This window comes from Ranitomeya variabilis, chromosome 4 (genome assembly GCF_051348905.1).
Source record: "Ranitomeya variabilis isolate aRanVar5 chromosome 4, aRanVar5.hap1, whole genome shotgun sequence".
Taxonomy (NCBI): domain Eukaryota; kingdom Metazoa; phylum Chordata; class Amphibia; order Anura; family Dendrobatidae; genus Ranitomeya; species Ranitomeya variabilis.
In genome coordinates, this window is record NC_135235.1 from 122,647,744 (window position 1) to 122,668,271 (window position 20,528).

Genomic DNA, 20,528 nt, shown 5'->3' on the forward strand with positions numbered 1-20,528 from the left:
AGTGTGTCCAGCAATCATCTGCCCCAGTGTGTCCTCCAGCATTGCCCCCAGTGTCTCCAGCATTGCCCCAGTGTGTCCAGCAGCATTGCCCCCAATGTCTCCAGCATTGCCCCAGTGTCTCCAGCATTGCCCCAGTGTGTCCAGCAATCATCTGCCCCAGTGTGTCCTCCAGCATTGCCCCCAATGTCTCCAGTATTGCCCCAGTGTCTCCAGCATTGCCCCAGTGTGTCCAGCAATCATCTGCCCCAGTGTGTCTTCCAGCATTGCCCCCAATGTCTCCTGCATTGCCCCAGTGTCTCCAGCATTGCCCCAGTGTGTCCAGCAATCATCTGCCCCAGTGAGTCCTCCAGCATTGCCCCCAATGTCTCCAGCATTGCCCCAGTGTCCAGCATTGCCCCAGTGTCTCCAGCAATCTGCCCCAGACTCCAGCATTTCCCCAGTGTGCCCAGCATTGCCCCAGTGTGTCCAGCTGCAGGCTGCAGCAATCATCTGCCCCAGTGTGTCCTCCAGCATTGCCCCAGTGTCTCCAGCATTGCCCCAGTGTCTCCAGCAATCTGCCCCAGACTCCAGCATTGCCCCAGTCAGTGTCTCCGACTCCAGCATTGCCCCAGTGTGTCCAGCAAATTGCAATCATCTGCCCCAGTGTGTCACTGTCACTGACTGACTGCAGTGTCCAGCATTATAATCCGCCCTGGGCCCTGATTATTGCCGTTACTTAGTTAGGTCACGGTGGTTAGCAAAATAAAAAAAAAATACCCAAAAAACCGAGTTCTCCTCAACCTGACCAGCGCTCCAGCTGCGAGCTCCCTCCAACAATGATGTCAGACGCCGGCGAGTCTCGCGACGTGTGTGCTGCGCCTGCGGCCGGCTTCAGCTGCCAGCCTCCAATTGGCTGGCTGGCGGCTGTTGTTAACTATTGACGTGCAGGCGTGCGCCCGCACGTCAATAGGAAACCGCCGCAGCGGCGCCAGTAGCGGTAGGGGCCCGGTGAGCAGATGAGACGGGGCCCGATGCGGGCCCCCTCTCTCTGCCCTCCGGGTCCGGGCCCATAATGATACTTACATACGCGGTGCCAGTCAGTCAGGGGGGCAAGACCATGCATGGTGCACTGCAGACAGTAATGGCGGCGGCCGGCGGGCAATCTGTGCGGTATCCCAGGGCCCCCCCACACCACTGGGCCCTGGGCTACCACCCATATTGACCCTCTGATAATCCGCCCCTGCCTGGCTTGGACATCGCCACTGGTACGCGGCCAGGTAAGGAGAAAGTGTTTTTTTTATTATTATTTTTATTGAAAGCGGCAAGCCTCAAGATGTTTGTGCAGCAAGATGGAGCCACATGGAACATTTGTCTTCTTCCTGCCCCATCTGTCTCCTTCCTGCATCATGATCCTACACCATGTGAGATGGTGCAGGATGGAAACACATGGCGCAGGATGGAAACAGATGGGGCACGATGGAGACACATGGGCAGGATGGAGACATGGGGCAGGATCATGGGCAGGATGGAGACATGGGGCAGGATGTACACAGATGAGGCAGGATGGAGACAGATGGGGCAGGATGGAAACAGATGGGGCAGGATGGAGGCACATGGAGCAGGATCATGGGGCTGTATGAAGTATGTATTGGCATCACATAGACAGAGCAGCTGCTTTTCTTCTGCTCAGTTGATGGGCCGTGGCGTGACGACTGCTGATGTCATGCTGATAGACAGTCTGATCCCCGCTGTCTAAGGGCAGTCTCACACGTACAGATAATTCCGGTACCGGAAAAAATCGGTACCGGAGATATCCGTGTCTGTGTGCCCGTGAGCTCACGTAGGCCATACAGTTTAGCGCTGTCCCCTGCATCGTGCTGATGCCGCGATTCATATCTTCTGTGCAGCAGCGTTTGCTGCATAGAAGATATGAATAATAGTGTTTAAAAGAAAGATCTATCTGTCCGCCGCCCTCCCACCCCCTGTGCGCCCCCCCACCCCCTGTGCGCCCTCCCGCTGTTCTGAAAATACTCACCCGCTTCCCTCGTTGGCTGTCGCTGCTTCCTGTCCTGGCTGCAGCTTCTCCTGTATGCGGTCACGTAGGGCCGCTCATTTACAGTCATGAATAGGCGGCTCCACCCCTATGGGAGGTGGAGCCGCATATTCATGACTGTAATCGGCGGCCCCACGTTACCGCATACAGTAGAAGGTGCAGCCAGGAAAGGACACTGCGAGGGAGGCGGGTGAGTATTTTCAGAACAGCGGGGGGGCGCACAGGGGGGGTGGGGGGGCGGCAGACAGATAGATCTTTCTTTTAAACACTATTATTCATATCTTCTATGCAGCAAACGCTGCTGCACAGAAGATATGAATCGCGGCTTCAGCACCATGTGGGGGGGACAGCGCTTACTGTAGCGCTGTCTCCTGCACACCACACGGAGAACGTCCGTGTGCGGTACGTGTTTTACACGGACCCATTGACTTTAATGGGTCCGTGTAATACGTGCGCTCCCACGAACACTGACATGTCTCCGTGTTTGGCACACGGAGACACGGTCCGCAAAAAATCAATGACATCTGCACAGATGCATTGATTTTAATGTGTCTACGTGTGTCAGTGGCTCCGGTACGTGAGGAAACTGTCACCTCACGTACCGGAGCCATTGACGTGTGAAACCGGCCTAACTAGGGGGAGCTGGGTGTCAATCGGCATGACATCAGCAGTCTCACCTAGTTGACAGAGCAGCTCCAAACAGAAGCAGCTACTATGTTGATGTGTAGCAGCAGAATCGCCAGGAGTGGTCTGTGATCTCTGAGCTGTCGCCAGTCAGATCTTAGGCAAAAAAATTACTTGGCACTCAGTATTTGAAAAAAATGATTTCTTCTTTATTGTACATCCAGACCAAATGGATTAAATTAAGTGTATGTGCACACGATGCGGAAAACGCTGCGGATTACAAAGTAAACCTATGGGAAACAAAAAAACGCTGTGCACATGCTGCGGAAAAAAACGCGCGGAAACGCAGTGGTTTACATTCCGCAGCATGTCACTTCTTTCTGCGGATTCCGCAGCGGTTTTACAGCTGCTCCTATAGAACACCGCAGTTGTAAAACCGCAGTGAAATCCGCAGGAAAATTGCAGTAAATCCGCTCTAAATTCGCGATAAATCTGCAGCAATCATGCAGCGTTTTTACCCTGCAGATTTATCAAATCCGCTGCGGAAAAATCCGCAGTGGACCATTATACGTGTGCACACAGCCTAAACGTTTTCGGTCCCTCATAGGACCTTCATCAGAATTTCCTTATTGCAGATAACTAGAGTATACATAAAATAGAAAAACAAAACAAGACAAGATCAACAATATGTCGTGGAATACAAAATACATGGGAAAATGTTAGTATGATTCCACTTGTCAAACGATTTGACGCGATAGGAGATGACAGAAGATATTCTATCCAAGGGTGCTTACAGTGAACAAGAAGTAATAAAAACTGTTTCAGTAAAAGTAACGTGAACTAGGTGTGGAAGCATGGAAGTACCTGGAAAAGAAACACTTTGTTATAATATCGCGGTTGAAGAAAGTGAATCCACAGGTAACAGTTTTGTGCTGTAAGAGAAATTACCAGTTTTGTGCTGTAGGGAAAATAACCTTCCTGAAATAATCTTAGTAAGAAAGGGTTAATGGCAGTTATGCTGTGACTAGTGATCTTAAGGTAATTGTAAAAATAATTATGAGAAGTAGATAGCTGGATGTCATATGAAATTACGGGAATAAAGGCGGCTGTATGCAGTCTGGTGATGGTAATGCCAACTGTAGGAACTGAAAGGGTAAGGAAATCAAGGTATATATGAAACACCTTACATGATTACTGCCTGTCAGATCTTAGCCACGTGAGAAAACAATAAAATTGTCCCAGATAACCCCATGAAGGTTTTGCTCAGATATTACAGATTTGTTGCAGGTTCTTGGTGTGGACTTCACACCAAGTATCATGGAAAATGTAGATTACAATATATGTGGATGAAGTTGCTATCTACATATGTAAGCTAAGACCTCATTCACAAGTCAGCGATTTTTCACATGCACAAAAATAGTCTGATTTCCCTCAGTGCTGGATCAGATTTTCCTCAGTGTTTGGTCAGTGTGTCAGCTTTTACCATCAGAGTTTCATAATTTTTTTCTTATATGAAAAAAAAAGTCTGATGTGCTGTCTGATTTATTTTTATTAGTGACCCATAGAATTTGATTGGCAAGTGTGATCACTGACTTGGACCAAACTCAAACATGTCTCCTAGATTTGGTGTGGACCTCTCTGTCCCAAAAAATGCACAGCCACGAGAATAGTCATTAGACCAGGGTCACACTATTGTATATTCTCTCATGCGAGATAATCGGGACAATCAGGGCCGCCATCAGGGCATTACTGCCCTTACTGGATTATGGGGCCCGATAAGCAGAGGGGGCCAGCATCGGGTCCCCTCTCTTCTGCTCATTGGGCCCCAGCGGCAGGATTCAGTAAATGAACCTGTGTTAAACTCTAGTTAAACTCTATTGCCGTGGGGGCCTGAATGGCAATAGTTAAAAGCCCCAGCCAATCAGAGGCAGGCAGCTGACGTCAGCGCACACGTCGCTGGCATATGACGTCATTGTCATTCGCCAGTGAGTCCGTGCTTGAAATGCCTGGAGCGAACATCGCAGCTGGAGTGCGAGAAGAAAATTTTTATTTTTTATTTTTAGTAATAGTGGCAAGCCACAATATGTTTCGACCGCACATGTTTCGCCATCCTGCCTCATCTGTCTCCTTCCTGCCCCATGATCCTGCAAAATGTCATCATGGGGCAAGATGGAGACAGATGGGGCACGATCGAGACAGATGGAGTACAATGGAGACACATGGTGCAGGATGGGGAGACATGGGGCAGGAAGGAGACATGGGGCTTGATGGAGACATGGGGCTTGATGGAGACATGGGGCAGGATGGAGACATGGGGCAGGATGGAGACATGGGCAGGATGTGGACACATGGAGCAGGATCATGGGGCAGGATGGAGACAGATGAGGCACGATGGAGACACATGGGGCAGGATGGAGACAATAGGCAGGAAGGAGACATATGATGCAGGATGGAGACATGGGGCAGGATGGAGGCATGAGGCAGGATGGAGGCATGAGGCAGGATGGAGGCATGAGGCAGGATGGAGACATGGGCAGGATGGAGATATGAGGCAGGATGTAGACACATGGAGCAGGATCATGAGGTAGGATGGAGACAGATGGTGCAGGATGGAGACATGGTGCAGGATGGAAACACATGGTGCAGGATGGAAACACATGGGGAAGGATGGAAACACATGGGGAAGGATGGAAACACATGGGGAAGGATGGAGACATGGGCAGGATGGATATATTAGGCAGGATGTAGACACATGGAGCAGGATCATGGGGCAGGATGGAGACAGATGAGGCACAATGGAGAAACATGGGGCAGGGTGGAGACATGGGGCAGGATGGAGTCATGGAGAAGGATGGACACAGATGGGGAAGGATGGAGACAGATGCGGCAGGATGAGAAGGATGGTTCAGGATCATGAGGCAGAATCGTCATGAGAAAACAATCGCAGATTGCACTAGCCCCATAGAAAAACATTGTGCCGAGAGCTATCTGACAAAACATCGCATAGTACTCAGCAGTGCTATACGCCAGTGTGAGTGAGCCCTGATAGTCATAATAGGTGCAAGTTATATTCGATAAAAACACAGATAGAACTCTATGTGAAAATCTTACATCTAAGGGCAGTCTCACACGTCCAGATAATTCCGGTACCGGAAAAATCGGTACCGGAGTTATCCGTGTCCGTGTGCTCACGTGGCACATCAGTGTGGCACACGTGCGGCAGCCGTGTGCCGCCCGTGTGCCGACTGGGTACCACAAGGACCGTGCAGGAGACAGCGCTAGAGATAAGCGCTGTCCCCTGCATCTGGTGCTGAAGCCGGAATTCATTCCTTCTTCCCAGCAGCGTTCGCTGGGGAGAAGGAATGAAAAATCATAGTTTTTTTTGTTTTTTTGTTGTTAAATAAACTTCCCGGCAACCTCCCCCCTCCCACCCCCTGTGCCCCCGGCCGCTGTTATTAAAATACTCACACGGCTCCCTCGACGCTTCCTCTCCGCGCCGCAGCTTCTTCCTGTATGAGTGGTCACATGGTACCGCTCTGTTGTGAATTCTGTTTGTGGGCTCCCTCTGGTGGCTACTGGTGGTACTGGTTGACTTCTGTCTTCTATCTCCAGTGCACCTGTTCCCATCAGGAAATGGGAGTTTCCTATATAGTCTGGCTTCTCACTCATTTACTTGCCGGCTATCAATGTTACCAGAGCTCCTCTGTTACTTGCTACCTGCTCCAAGTCTGCTGAGTCAGATAAGTTTGATCATTTGTACCTTTTGTCCAGCGTGCATCTATATGAATCTTGCTGCTGGAAGCTCTAGTGAACTGAAATGACCACTCCGGTGTCATGAGTTGATACCGGAGTTTAAAGTCATTTCAGGATGGTATTTTGTAGGGTTTTTAGTTGACCGCGAAGTCCACTTTTGTATTTTCTGCTATCTAGTTAGTGGGCCTCTCTTTGCTGAACCTGTATTCATACTGCGTATGTGTTTTCTTCTTAACTAACCGTCATTATATGTTGGGGGCTACTATTACTTTGGGGTTTTCTCTGGAGGCAAGCCAGGTCTGTGTTTCCTCTATTAGGGGTAGCTAGATCTCCGGCTGGTGCGAGACGTCTAGGGATAAAACGCAGGTACGTTCCCCGGCCACTGGTAGTTGTGCGTTAGGTTCAGCATCGCGGTCAGCTTAGATTCCATCTTCCTAGAGCTAGTCCTGTTTTTGCCCATGTCCCTGCCATTGGGATTCATGACAGTATAGCCGGCCACATGTGTTAAGTATTGGCTGAAGAAGGAGAGAAAAGAAGTCTCTGACACCTTTTTTTTTTTTTTTTTTTTACTCTGAAGTCTGTTTAGCCATAATTGCAGTCTGCTTCTTTCCCCTCCTCTTAATCCCTGAATGGCTCAGATCTCAGCTGCTGAGAAATGGATATCCAGAGTTTAGCTTCAAATCTGAATAGTCTTGCTTCTAAGGTTCAAAATATACAAGATTTCGTCATACATGCTCCTATGTCTGAACCTAAAATTCCTATACCAGAGTTTTTTTCTGGAGATAGATCTCGTTTTTTGAATTTTAAGCACAATTGTAAATTGTATCTTTCTCTGAGACCTCACTCCGCTGGAAACCCTGCTCAGCAGGTTAAGATTGTTATTTCCTTGCTGCGGGGTGACCCCCAGAATTAGGCATTTGCATTGGCGCCAGGGGATCCTGCGCTGCTCAATGTGGATGCGTTTTTTCTGGCGCTGGGGTTGCTCTATGAGGAACCGAATTTGGAGATTCAAGCTGAAAAGGCCTTGATAGCCCTCTCTCAAGGGCATGATGAAGCTGAAATATATTGTCAAAAGTTTCGTAAATGGTCTGTGCTTACTCAGTGGAATGAGTGCGCCCTGGCGGCGAATTTCAGAGAGGGTCTCTCTGACGCCGTTAAAGATGTCATGGTGGGGTTTCCTACGCCCACAGGTCTGAATGAGTCCATGACAATGGCTATTCAGATTGACCGGCGTTTGCGGGAGCGCAAACCTGTGCACCATTTGGCGGTGTCTTCTGAGCAGGCACCGGAGAATATGCAATGTGATAGAATTCTGTCCAGAAGTGAACGGCAGAATTATAGGCGTAAAAATGGGTTGTGTTTCTATTGTGGCGATTCTGCTCATGTTATATCAGCATGCTCTAAACGCACTAAAAGGGTTGATAAGTCTTTTGCAGTTAGCAACTTGCAGTCTAAGTTTCTTTTGTCTGTAACTTTGATTTGTTCGTTATCATCTATTAATGTGAATGCCTATGTGGACTCTGGCGCCGCCCTGAGTCTTATGGATTGGTCCTTTGCCAGGCGCTGTGGGTTTAGTCTAGAGTCTCTGGAAGTCCCTATTCCTTTGAAGGGTATCGACTCCAAACCATTGGCTAGGAATAAACCTCAATACTGGACACAAGTGACTATGTGTATGACTCCAGACCATCAGGAGGTGATTCGATTCCTTGTGTTGCATAATTTGCATGATGTCTTAGTGCTTGGATTGCCATGGTTACAAACTCACAACCCAGTTCTTGACTGGAAAACAATGTCCGTATTAAGCTGGTGATGTCAGGGGGTTCATGGGGGAGTACCTTTTGGTTTCCATTGCTTCATCTACTCCCTCTGAGGTTCCGGCATTTTTGTCTGACTATTGTGATGTTTTTGAGGAGCCTAAACTTAGTTCGCTCCCTCCTCACAGGGATTGCGATTGTGCTGTAGATTTGATTCCTGGCAGCAAATTTCCTAAAGGTCGTTTGTTCAATCTGTCTGTGCCAGAGCATGCTGCTATGCGAGAGTATATTAAGGAGTCCTTGGAAAAGGGACATATTCGTCCATCCTTATCCCCTTTAGGAGCAGGTTTTTTTTTTCGTGGGTAAAAAAGATGGTTCCCTGAGGCCTTGTATTGATTATCGGCTGTTGAATAAGATTACAGTCAAATATCAGTATCCTTTGCCACTTTTGACTGATTTGTTTGCTCGTATCAAGGGGGCAAGGTGGTTCTCTAAGATTGACCTTCGGGGTGCGTATAATTTGGTGCGGATTAAGCAGGGAGATAAGTGGAAAACTGCATTTAATACGCCCGAGGGCCATTTTGAGTATCTGGTAATGCCTTTTGGTCTTTCTAATGCCCCTTCAGTCTTTCAGTCCTTTATGCACAATATTTTCCGTGAATATCTGGATAAATTTATGATTGTGTATCTGGATGATATTTTGATTTTTTCCGATGACTGGGAGTCGCATGTTCAACAGGTCAGGAAGGTTTTTCAGGTTTTGCGGGCCAATTCTTTGTTTGTAAAGGGTTCAAAGTGTATTTTTGGGGTTCAAAAGATCTCTTTTTTGGGGTATATTTTTCCCCTTCTTCTATTGAGATGGATCCTGTCAAGGTTCGGGCTATTTGTGATTGGACGCAACCGACTTCCCTTAAGAGCCTTCAGAAATTCTTGGGCTTTGCTAATTTCTATCGTCGATTTATAACTGGTTTTTCAAGTGTCGTTAAGCCTCTAACGGATTTGACTAAGAAGGGTGCTGATGTTTCCAATTGGTCCTCGGCGGCTGTGGAGGCCTTTCGGGAGCTTAAGCACCGCTTTTCTTCTGCTCCTTTGTTGCGCCAACCTGATGTTTCACTTCCTTTTCAGGTCGAAGTTGATGCTTCAGAGATCGGAGCGGAGGCGGTTTTGTTGCAGAGAAGTTCTGATTGCTCGGTGATGAGACCATGTGCATTCTTTTCTCGAAAATTTTCGCCCACCGAGCGAAATTATGATGTTGGTAATCGGGAACTCTTGGCTATGAAGTGGGCCTTTGAGGAGTGGCGTCATTGGCTTGAGGGTGCTAGGCATCAGGTGGTGGTCTTGACTGATCACAAGAATCTGATTTACCTTGAGTCAGCCAGGCGTCTGAATCCTAGACAGGCGCGCTGGTCGTTGTTTTTCTCCCGGTTTAATTTTGTGGTCTCATATCTACCAGGTTCAAAAAATGTGAAGGCAGATGCCCTTTCTAGGAGTTTTGAGCCTGACTCCCCTGGTGATTCTGAGCCTACGGGTATCCTTAAGGATGGGGTGATATTGTCTGCTGTCTCTCCAGACTTGCGACGTGCTTTGCAGGAGTTTCAAGTGGATAGGCCTGATCGTTGTCCGCCTGGGAGACTGTTTGTTTCAGATGAGTGGACCAGTAGAGTCATCTTGGAAGTTCATTCTTCTGTGTTGGCAGGCCACCCTGGAATCTTTGGTACCAGAGATTTGGTGGCCAGGTCCTTCTGGTGGCCTTCCTTGTCTCGGGATGTGCGTACTTTTGTACAGTCTTGTGATGTTTGTGCTCGGGCCAAGCCTTGTTGTTCTCGTGCTAGTGGATTGTTGTTGCCCTTGCCTATTCCGAAGAGGCCTTGGACGCACATCTCTATGGACTTTATTTCGGATCTCCCGGTTTCTCAGAAAATGACCGTCACCTGGGTGGTGTGTGACCGTTTTTCTAAAATGGTTCATTTGGTACCCTTGCCCAAGTTGCCTTCTTCATCGGAGTTGGTTCCTCTATTTTTTCAGAATGTGGTTCGTCTACATGGTATCCCGGAAAACATCGTTTCTGACAGGGGATCCCAATTTGTGTCTAGATTTTGGCGGGCGTTCTGTGCCAGGATGGGCATTGATTTGTCTTTTTCGTCTGCTTTCCATCCTCAGACAAATGGCCAGACAGAGCGAACTAATCAGACCTTGGAGACTTATTTGAGGTGTTTTGTGTCTGCTGATCAGGATGACTGGGTCGCCTTTTTGCCGTTGGCGGAGTTTGCCCTTAATAATCGGGCTAGTTCTGCCACTCTGGTTTCTCCTTTCTTCTGCAATTCGGGGTTTCACCCTCGTTTTTCATCTGGTCAGGTGGAATCTTTGGATTGTCCTGGAGTGGACACTATGGTGGATAGATTGCACCAGATTTGGAGTCATGTGGTGGACAACTTGAAGTTGTCCCAGGAGAAGACTCAGCAGTTTGCTAATCGTCATCGTCGTGCTGGTAATCGTCTTCGCGTTGGGGACTTGGTGTGGTTATCTTCTCGTTTTGTCCCTATGAAGGTCTCTTCTCCTAAGTTTAAACCTCGGTTCATAGGTCCTTATAAGATTTTGGAGATTCTTAATCCTGTATCGTTTCGTTTGGACCTACCAGCATCTTTCACTATTCATAATGTCTTCCATCGGTCTTTGTTGCGGAGGTACGAGATACCGGTTGTTCCTTCTGTTGAGCCTCCTGCTCCTGTGCTGGTGCAGGGTGAATTGCAGTATGTTGTGGAGAAGATTTTGGACTCTCGCATTTCCAGACGGAGACTTCAATATTTGGTCAAATGGAAGGGATACGGTCAGGAGGATAATTCTTGGGTGACTGCCTCTGATGTTCATGCCTCTGATTTGGTTCGCGCCTTTCATAGGGCTCGTCCAGATCGCCCTGGTGGTTCTCATGAGGGTTCGGTGCCCCCTCCTCAAGGGGGGGGTACTGTTGTGAATTCTGTTTGTGGGCTCCCTCTGGTGGCTACTGGTGGTACTGGTTGACTTCTGTCTTCTATCTCCAGTGCACCTGTTCCCATCAGAAAATGGGAGTTTCCTATATAGTCTGGCTTCTCACTCATTTACTTGCCGGCTATCAATGTTACCAGAGCTCCTCTGTTACTTGCTACCTGCTCCAAGTCTGCTGAGTCAGATAAGTTTGATCATTTGTACCTTTTGTCCAGCGTGCATCTATATGAATCTTGCTGCTGGAAGCTCTAGTGAACTGAAATGACCACTCCGGTGTCATGAGTTGATACCGGAGTTTAAAGTCATTTCAGGATGGTATTTTGTAGGGTTTTTAGTTGACCGCGAAGTCCACTTTTGTATTTTCTGCTATCTAGTTAGTGGGCCTCTCTTTGCTGAACCTGTATTCATACTGCGTATGTGTTTTCTTCTTAACTAACCGTCATTATATGTTGGGGGCTACTATTACTTTGGGGTTTTCTCTGGAGGCAAGCCAGGTCTGTGTTTCCTCTATTAGGGGTAGCTAGATCTCCGGCTGGTGCGAGACGTCTAGGGATAAAACGCAGGTACGTTCCCCGGCCACTGGTAGTTGTGCGTTAGGTTCAGCATCGCGGTCAGCTTAGATTCCATCTTCCTAGAGCTAGTCCTGTTTTTGCCCATGTCCCTGCCATTGGGATTCATGACACCGCTCATTACAGTGATGAATATGCGGTTCCACCCTTATGGGAGGTGGAGCCACATATTCATCACTGTAATGAGCAGCACCACGTGACAGCTCATACAGGACAAGCTGCGGCGCGGAGAGGAAGCGTCGAGGGAGCCGGGTGAGTATTTTAATAACAGCGGCCGGGGACACAGGGGGTGGGAGTGGGGAGGTTGCCGGGAAGGTTATTTTAAACACACAAAAAAAAGATTTTTCATTCCTTCTCCCCAGCGAAAGCTGCTGGAGAGAAGGGATGAATGGGGGCTTCAGCACCACAAGCTGGGGGGACAGCGCTTTCTGTAGCGCTGTCTCCTGCACGGCACACGGACATCATCCGTGTGCGGTACGTGTTTTACACGGACACATTGACTATAATGGGTCCGTGTGATCCATGCGCTCCCACGAACACTGACATGTCTCCGTGTTTTTCAAACGGACACACGGTCCATGAAAACACGCTGACATGTGCAGAGACACATTGATTTTAATGTGTCTACGTGAGTCAGTGTCTCCGGTACGTGAGGAAACTGTCACCACACGTACCGGAGCCACTGACGTGTGAAACCGGCCTAAGGGAAAGGATTAACATTAGATTTCCATGGTGGAATTATATAGTTTTTCATCAGTGCTTGGGTTGTGTGGCAAAGTACTGAGGCTATGTGCACACGCTGCGGATATTGTTGCGGATCCGCAGCGGATTAGCCGCTGCAGATTTGCAGCAGTTTTCGATGAGTTTACAGTACCATGTAAACCTATGGAAAACAAAATCCGCAGTGCACATGCTGCGGAACAAAATGCGCGGAAGCGTAGCGTTGTTTATTCAGCAGCATGTCACTTCTTTGTGCGGATTCCGCAGCGGTTTACACCTGCTCCATAATAGGAATCCGCAGGTGTAAAACCGCATGTGAAATCCTCACAAAAACCGCCAAAAAAACACAACGGTAAATCCACGGTAAGGTCGGCGTCACACTGGCGTTTTAAACGGCCGAGTGCAATGCGATAAAAAATCGCATTGCAATCGGACCAATGTTAACATATGTGGCAGCTCCAAGCAGCCGACTTTTTGTCGGCCGTTTTCTTCGGTCCGAGACAATCGCAGCATGCTGCGATTGTCTAGGACCGAGGAAAACTCTGGGTTCACTCGCACCGATATAAGCCTATGGGTGCGAGTGAGAAAGAGCACACCACTCGGACATCATCTGAGTGACGTGCGTTATAAGCGGACCCCAGCAATGGAGGAGATGGAGAAATTCATTTCTCCGCCTCCTCCGCAGCTGTGCTCCGATCCTCCCTGTGCGAGAGAATCGGAGCACAGACGCATGACACTCGGCTCCTGCTCTGCTGCGAGTGTCATTAGCATATCGCATCCGATGATCTCGCATCGGATGCAATACGCTAGTGTGACGCCGGCCTAATTCAGCAGGAAATCCGCAGTGCGGATTACCTGCGGATTTACCAAAATCAGTCTGGAAAAATCTGCAGAGTAATCTGCAGCGTGTGCACATAGCTTCAAGGTAAGACACTTTTATGCTTCTCCTATTTATAATACACTGCTGTGAAGCACCGGCGAGCGACTTAACTGTACATCAGCTGTGACAATGACTAATGATGAACGCCAGACTACAACAGAGGGGATCTAGTACTATCCTCTGCTCTTCTTAGTACTTGCCATAGACAAGCCACGGAGAGATTAACCTTCGCTTGGCCTCTTCCTGATATGAGCATCATGTAAATCACTGATTTAAAAGATAACAAAAAATCAAATGTGAAACATGGTGTCAAATATACTGCAGAGAGTCTTTGATAGATTTTATTGGAAATGTATTTTACATTTATACCTTGTATATTTGTAAAAGTTTTGTGCTAAGAAAACCAGAGGGTAAAAGGGAAAATAGTTTACTTAATCATGAGACAGCCAAATATTTAGTAGGTAACACCTGATGATTGCAACTGGCCCAAAGGGAGGATAATAGCGAAGGAGAAAAAATTGTTTGATTAGTAGTATTGCAACTCGCCCGGTGTGAAGCTGTGGAAGAAATACTTAGTGTGCGGATTCCGCAGCGTTTTACACCTGCTCCTCAATAGGTATCCGCAGGTGTAAAACTGCAGGTGAAATCCACACAAAAAACGCAGCAAATCCACAGGTAAAACGCAGTGCATTTTACCTGCGGATTTTTCAAAAACGGTGCGGAAAAATCCGCACATGAATCCGCAACGTGGGCACATAGCCTTACCCTCTGGTTTTCTCAGCACGAATCTTTTACAAATATTCCTAATTTCTCTTGATCACCCTGTGGTTGGTATCTTGATTCGCTGCAGTTATAAACCTTTCAACACTAGCGCCACTTTCACTTCCTTCTCCTACATTTATACCTTGTATATATTCTCGGGTTCTTTTTTCCAGATATAGACGAAAGGTCCTCATCTTCAAAAAGAAGAATCAATATTTCCCTGGAGGTCTCCACTAAAGTTTATAGTTTCCAATAGTTAATATAAAATACAACATGTTTAGTGAATAATATACAATATTGGCAGAAGAACTGAGGTCTGAAGGGAAAAAATGTATTGGACTTAGGCTGGATATAAAAAGTCTGCACACCCTTATTAAAATGCCAGGTTTCTGTCCTGTAAAAAAAATCATACTAAAAAGAATCATTTCAGAACTTTTTCCACCTTTTATGTCACTCAATCCGTACAAATCTATTAAGAAACAAACTGAAATCATTTTGAGGGTTCTGGCCAGGAGTATGCATGCCTGACCGCCGTTCCCAGACAATGGGGAATCCTCACAGCGCACAGTGCGTGACCTGGGAAGATTCACAAGTCTGCAGTCACACATCCCCAGGTCCAGCGCTGGGGACTCATCTTTAGGTGTTTATTATACTTGCTATTGGGATCTGTTCATTATTTTGACATATAGGGCGGACTCTAGCTCTATTAAGGGTTTGTCTGGTTATCACTAGTTATAGATTTTTGGCTTTTTAAATGTTTTTAATATATGACTTGACTTAAGCATTGAGTTTCTATTGATGATCCATCTTATTGCATACTTTTCCCTTATTATCGTTAGTTTTCCATACAGTATAACCGCCATTACACCCCTCCACACATTATTATGACCTCTAAACAACCGTCAACACAATATGATGACCGCAACACAATCCTTTACATTGTCTAATGGCTTGCACCCAGTATAATGGCCCCATTAGTCCTCCAAACAATATAACGGCCCCCACATAGCCTTGAAACTATATAATGCCTTTGAGCCATACAAACTGTATAATGGTCCTCACATAGCCCTGCTAACTGTATGATGATCACCATAGAGCACTGCATATAGTATAATGGCCCCCACATAGCCCTGCAAACTGTATAATGGTGCCCACATAGCCCTGCAAACTGTATAATGGCCCCCACATAGCCCTGCATATAGTTTAATGGCCCCCACATAGCCCTGCAAACTGTATAAAGGTGCCCACATAGCCCTGCAAACTGTATAATAGCCCCCACATAGCCCTGCATATAGTATAATGGCCCCCACATAGCCCTGCAAACTGTATAATGGCCCCCACATAGCCCTGCATATAGTATAATGGTCTCCACATAGCCCTGCATATAGTATAATGGCCTTCACATAGCCTTGCAAACTGTATAATGGCCCCCACATAGCCCTGCAAACTGTATAATGTCCCCCACATAGCCCTGCATATAGTATAATGGCCCCACATAGCCCTGCAAACTGTATAATGGTGCCTACATAGCCCTGCAAACTGTATAATGGCCCCCACATAGCCCTGCATATAGTATAATGGTCTCCACAAAGCCCTGCATATAGTATAATGGCCTCCACATAGCCTTGCAAACTGTATAATGGCCCCCACATAGCCCTGCAAACTGTATAATGGCCCCCACATAGCCCTGCATATAGTATAATGGTCTCCACATAACCCTACATATAGTATAATTCAGAGGTGTATCTACGTTTTCTGGCATCCTTAGCAAATATTCATTTTGGCGCCCACCCCCCTCCCAAGGACATATGCAATTTGCACACTTAGTCATGTACCCATGAGGTCCTCTCCCTAATGTTCTCAATGTTCAGTGAAAAACTGAGAGAAGCAGGAAGAGCAGCTAGTTGTCACAGGACCATAAGTATGAAAGTCGCATATGAGTGAAGTGTCCATGTGATGAAACCTGCAGAGCTGAATCCTGACATTGCAAGCTTCCGAATTGTCACAACTAGTGCACTGCACACTTTTAGGATTCTCCCTTGCCGGTGGACAGTCATGTCAGTACAAGCATGCGATTTGTATACTTCTGACCACATTCTGACTAAACGTACCCGGCCTCGCTTAGTTCATTTTCATTAAGTGATGCCACACATGTCTAGTCAGCGCATGACTTCATGTATGTAAATCACCAGCACGAGAGAATCGTGACAGCGTGCAGGGTGCACTGTGAGAACTTAGAAGTCTGCAGTCACATAGAATGACTGCAGACTCAATACAAACCTGGACATCCCTTTTAATGCTCCTAACATAAATAAAAATATGAGAATTAGTATCACAAATAACAGTTACATCCAGGTACCTTATAGATGAAGTCATCTGTGGACTCGTTCTCGTTCTTTTCTTCACCTTGTCCAGACCCCATGATGAGTTTTGTCATCCACAGCTCGTCTCTGCAGACTTCCATCTTCTCTGTTTTTTTTTCAGAAAATCTCCACATGATGCCCTTAACCCCTTTCTGACATCTGACGTACTATCCCGTCGAGGTGGGGTGGGCCCGTATGACCACCGACGGGATAGTACGTCATACGCGATCGGCCGCGCTCACGGGAGGAGCGCGGCCGATCGCGGCCGGGTGTCAGCTGCATATCGCAGCTGACTTCCGGCACTATGTGCCAGGAGCGGTCGCGGACCGCCCCCGGCACATTAACCCCCGGCACACCGCGATCAAACATGAATATAACATGGTATAGGGAAGCATCGCGCAGGGAGGGGGCTCCCTGCGGGCTTCCCTGAGACCCCCGCAGCAACGCGATGTGATCGCGTTGCTCCGAGGGTCTCCTACCTCCCTCCTCGCCGCAGGTCCCGGATCCAAGATGGCCGTGGCATCCGGGTCCTGCAGGGAGGGAGGTGGCTTACCGAGTGCCTGCTCAGAGCAGGCGCTGGTAAGCCTGCAGCCCTGCACAGCAGATCGCCGATCTGACAGAGTGCTGTGCACACTGTCAGATCACCGATCTGTAATGTCCCCCCCTGGGACAAAGTAAAAAAGTTAAAAAAAAATTTTTCCACATGTGTAAAAAAATAAATAAAAAATAAATTCCTAAATAAAGAAAAAAAATATATATTATTCCCATAAATACATTTCTTTATCTAAATTAAAAAAAAAAACAATAAAAGTACACATGTTTAGTATCGCCGCTTCCGTAACGACCCAACCTATAAAACTGTCCCACTAGTTAACCCCTTCAGTAAACACCGTGAGAAAAAAAAAAAAACGAGGCAAAAAAACAACGCTTTATTACCATACCGCCGAACAAAAAGTGGAATAACACGCGATCAAAATGACAGATATAAATAACTATGGTACCGCTGAAAATGTCATCTTGTCCCGCAAAAAACGAGCTGCCATACAGCATCATCAGCAAAAAAATAAAAAAGTTGTAGTCCTGAGAATAAAGCGATACCAAAATAATTATTTTTTCTATAAAATAGCTTTTATCGTATAAAAGCGCCAAAACATAAAAAAATGATATAAATGAAATATCGCTGTAATCGTACTGACCCGAAGAATAAAACGGCTTTATCAATTTTACCAAACGTGGAACGGTATAAACGCCTCCCCCAAAAGAAATTCATGAATAGCTGGTTTTTGATCATTCTGCCTCACAAAAATCGGAATAAAAAGCGATCAAAAAATGTCATGTGCCCGAAAATGTTACCAATAAAAACGTCAACTCGTCCCACAAAAAACAAGACCTCACATGACTCTGTGGACTCAAATATGGAAAAATTATAGCTTTCAAAATGTGGTAACGCAAAAAATATTTTTTGCAATAAAAAGCGTCTTTCAGTGTGTGACGGCTGCCAATCATAAAAATCCGCTAAATAACCCGCTATAAAAGTAAATCAAACCCCCCTTCATCACCCCCTTAGTTAGGGAAAAATAAAAAAATAAAAAAAATGTATTTATTTCCATTTTCCCATTAGGGTTAGGGCTAGGGTTAGGGTTAGGGCTAGGGTTAGGGCTAGGGTTATTGCTAGGGTTAGGGTTAGGGCTAGGGTTAGGGCTAGGGTTAGGGCTAGGGTTATTGCTAGGGTTAGGGCTAGGGTTAGGACTAGGGTTATTGCTAGGGTTAGGGTTAGGGCTAGGGTTATTGCTAGGGTTAGGGCTAGGGTTAAGGCTACAGTTAGGGTTGGGGCTAAAGTTAGGGTTAGGGTTTGGATTACATTTACGGTTGGGAATAGGGTTGGGATTAGGGTTAGGGGTGTGTCAGGGTTAGGGGTGTGGTTAGGGTTACCGTTTGTATTAGGGTAAGGGGTGTGTTTGGATTAGGGTTTCAGTTATAATTGGGGGGTTTCCACTGTTTAGGCACATCAGGGGCTCTCCAAACGGGACATGGCATCCGATCTCAATTCCAGACAATTCTGCGTTGAAAAAGGAAAACAGTGCTCCTTCCCTTCAGAGCTCTCCCGTGTACCCAAACAGGGGTTTACCCCAGCATATGGGGTATCGGCGTACTCAGGACAAATTGGACAACATGTTTTGGGGTCCAATTTCTCCTGTTTAGGTACATCAGGGGCTCTGCAAATGCAACATGACGCCTGCAGACCAATCCATCTAAGTCTGCATTCCAAACGGCGCTCCTTCCCTTCCGAGCTCTGCCATGCGCCCAAACAGTGGTTTACCCCCACATATGGGGTATCAGCGTACACAGGACAAATTGTACAACAACTTTTATGGTCCAATTTATCCTGTTACCCTTGTGAAAATACAAAACTGGGGGCTAAAAAATCATTTTTGTGAAAAAAATAATAATTTTTATTTTCACGGCTCTGCGTTATAAACTGTAGTGAAACACTTGGGGGTTCAAAGTTCTCACAACACATCTAGATAAGTTCCCTGGGAGGTCTAGTTTCCAATTTCGGGTCACTTGTGGGGGGGTTTATACTGTTTGGGTACATCAGGGGCTCAGCAAATGCAACGTGACGCCTGCAGACCAATCCATTTAAGTCTGCATTCCAAATGGCGCTTCTTCCCTTCCGAGCTCTGTCATGCGCCCAAACAGTGGTTCCCCCCCACATATGGGGTATCAGCGTACTCAGGACAAATTGGACAACAACTTTTGGGGTCCAATTTATTATGTTACCCTTGTAAAAATACAAAGCTGGGGGCTAAAAAATCATTTCTGTGAAAAAAAAGAGGAATTTTTATTTTCACAGCTCTGCGTTATAAACTGTAGTGAAACACTTGGGGGTTCAAAGTTCTCACAACACATCTAGATAAGTTCCTTGGGAGGTCTAGTTTCCAATTTGGGGTCACTTGTGGGGGGTTTCTACTGTTTGGGTACATCAGGGGCTCTGCAAATGCAACGTGACGCCTGCAGACCAATCCATTTAAGTCTGCATTCCAAATGGCACTCCTTCCCTTCCGAGCTCTGTCATGCGCCCAAACAGTGGTTCCCCCCACATATGGGGTATAAGCGTACTCAGGACAAATTGGACAACAACTTTTGGGGTCCAATTTATTATGTTACCCTTGTAAAAATACAAAGCTGGGGGCTAAAAAATCATTTCTGTGAAAAAAAAGAGGAATTTTTATTTTCACGGCTCTGCGTTATAAACTGTAGTGAAACACTTGGGGGTTCAAAGTTCTCACAACACATCTAGATAAGTTCCTTGGGAGGTCTAGTTTCCAATTTGGGGTCACTTGTGGGGGGTTTCTACTGTTTGGGTACATCAGGGGCTCTGCAAATGCAACGTGACGCCTGCAGACCAATCCATTTAAGTCTGCATTCCAAATGGCGCTCCTTCCCTTCCGAGCTCTGTCATGCGCCCAAAAAGTCGTTCCCCCCACATATGGGGTATCAGCGTACTCAGAACAAATTGTACAACAACTTTTGGGGTCCAATTTATTATGTTACCCTTGTAAAAATACAAAGCTGGGGGCTAAAAAATCATTTCTGTGAAAAAAAAGAGGAATTTTTATTTTCATGGCTCTGCGTTATAAACTGTAGTGAAACACTTGGGGGTTCAAAGCTCTCAAAACACATCTAGATAAGTTCCTTAGGGGGTCTACTTTCAAAAATGGTGTCACTTGTGGGGGGTTTTAATGTTTAGGCACATCAGGGGCTCTCCAAACGCAACATGGCGTCCCATCTTAATTCCAGTCAATTTTGCATTGAAAAGTAAAATAGCGCTCCTTCCCTTCCGAGCTCTGCTATGCGCCCAAACAGTGGTTTACCCCCACATATGGGGTATCGTCGTACTCAGGACAAATTGCACAACAACTTTTGTGGTCTAATTTCTTTAATTACCCTTGGGAAAATAAAAAAATGGGGGCGAAAATATCATTTTTGTGAACAAATATGATTTTTTATTTTTACGGCTCTGCATTATAAACTTCTGTGAAGCACTTGTTGGGTCAAAGTGCTCACCACACATCTAGATAAGTTCCT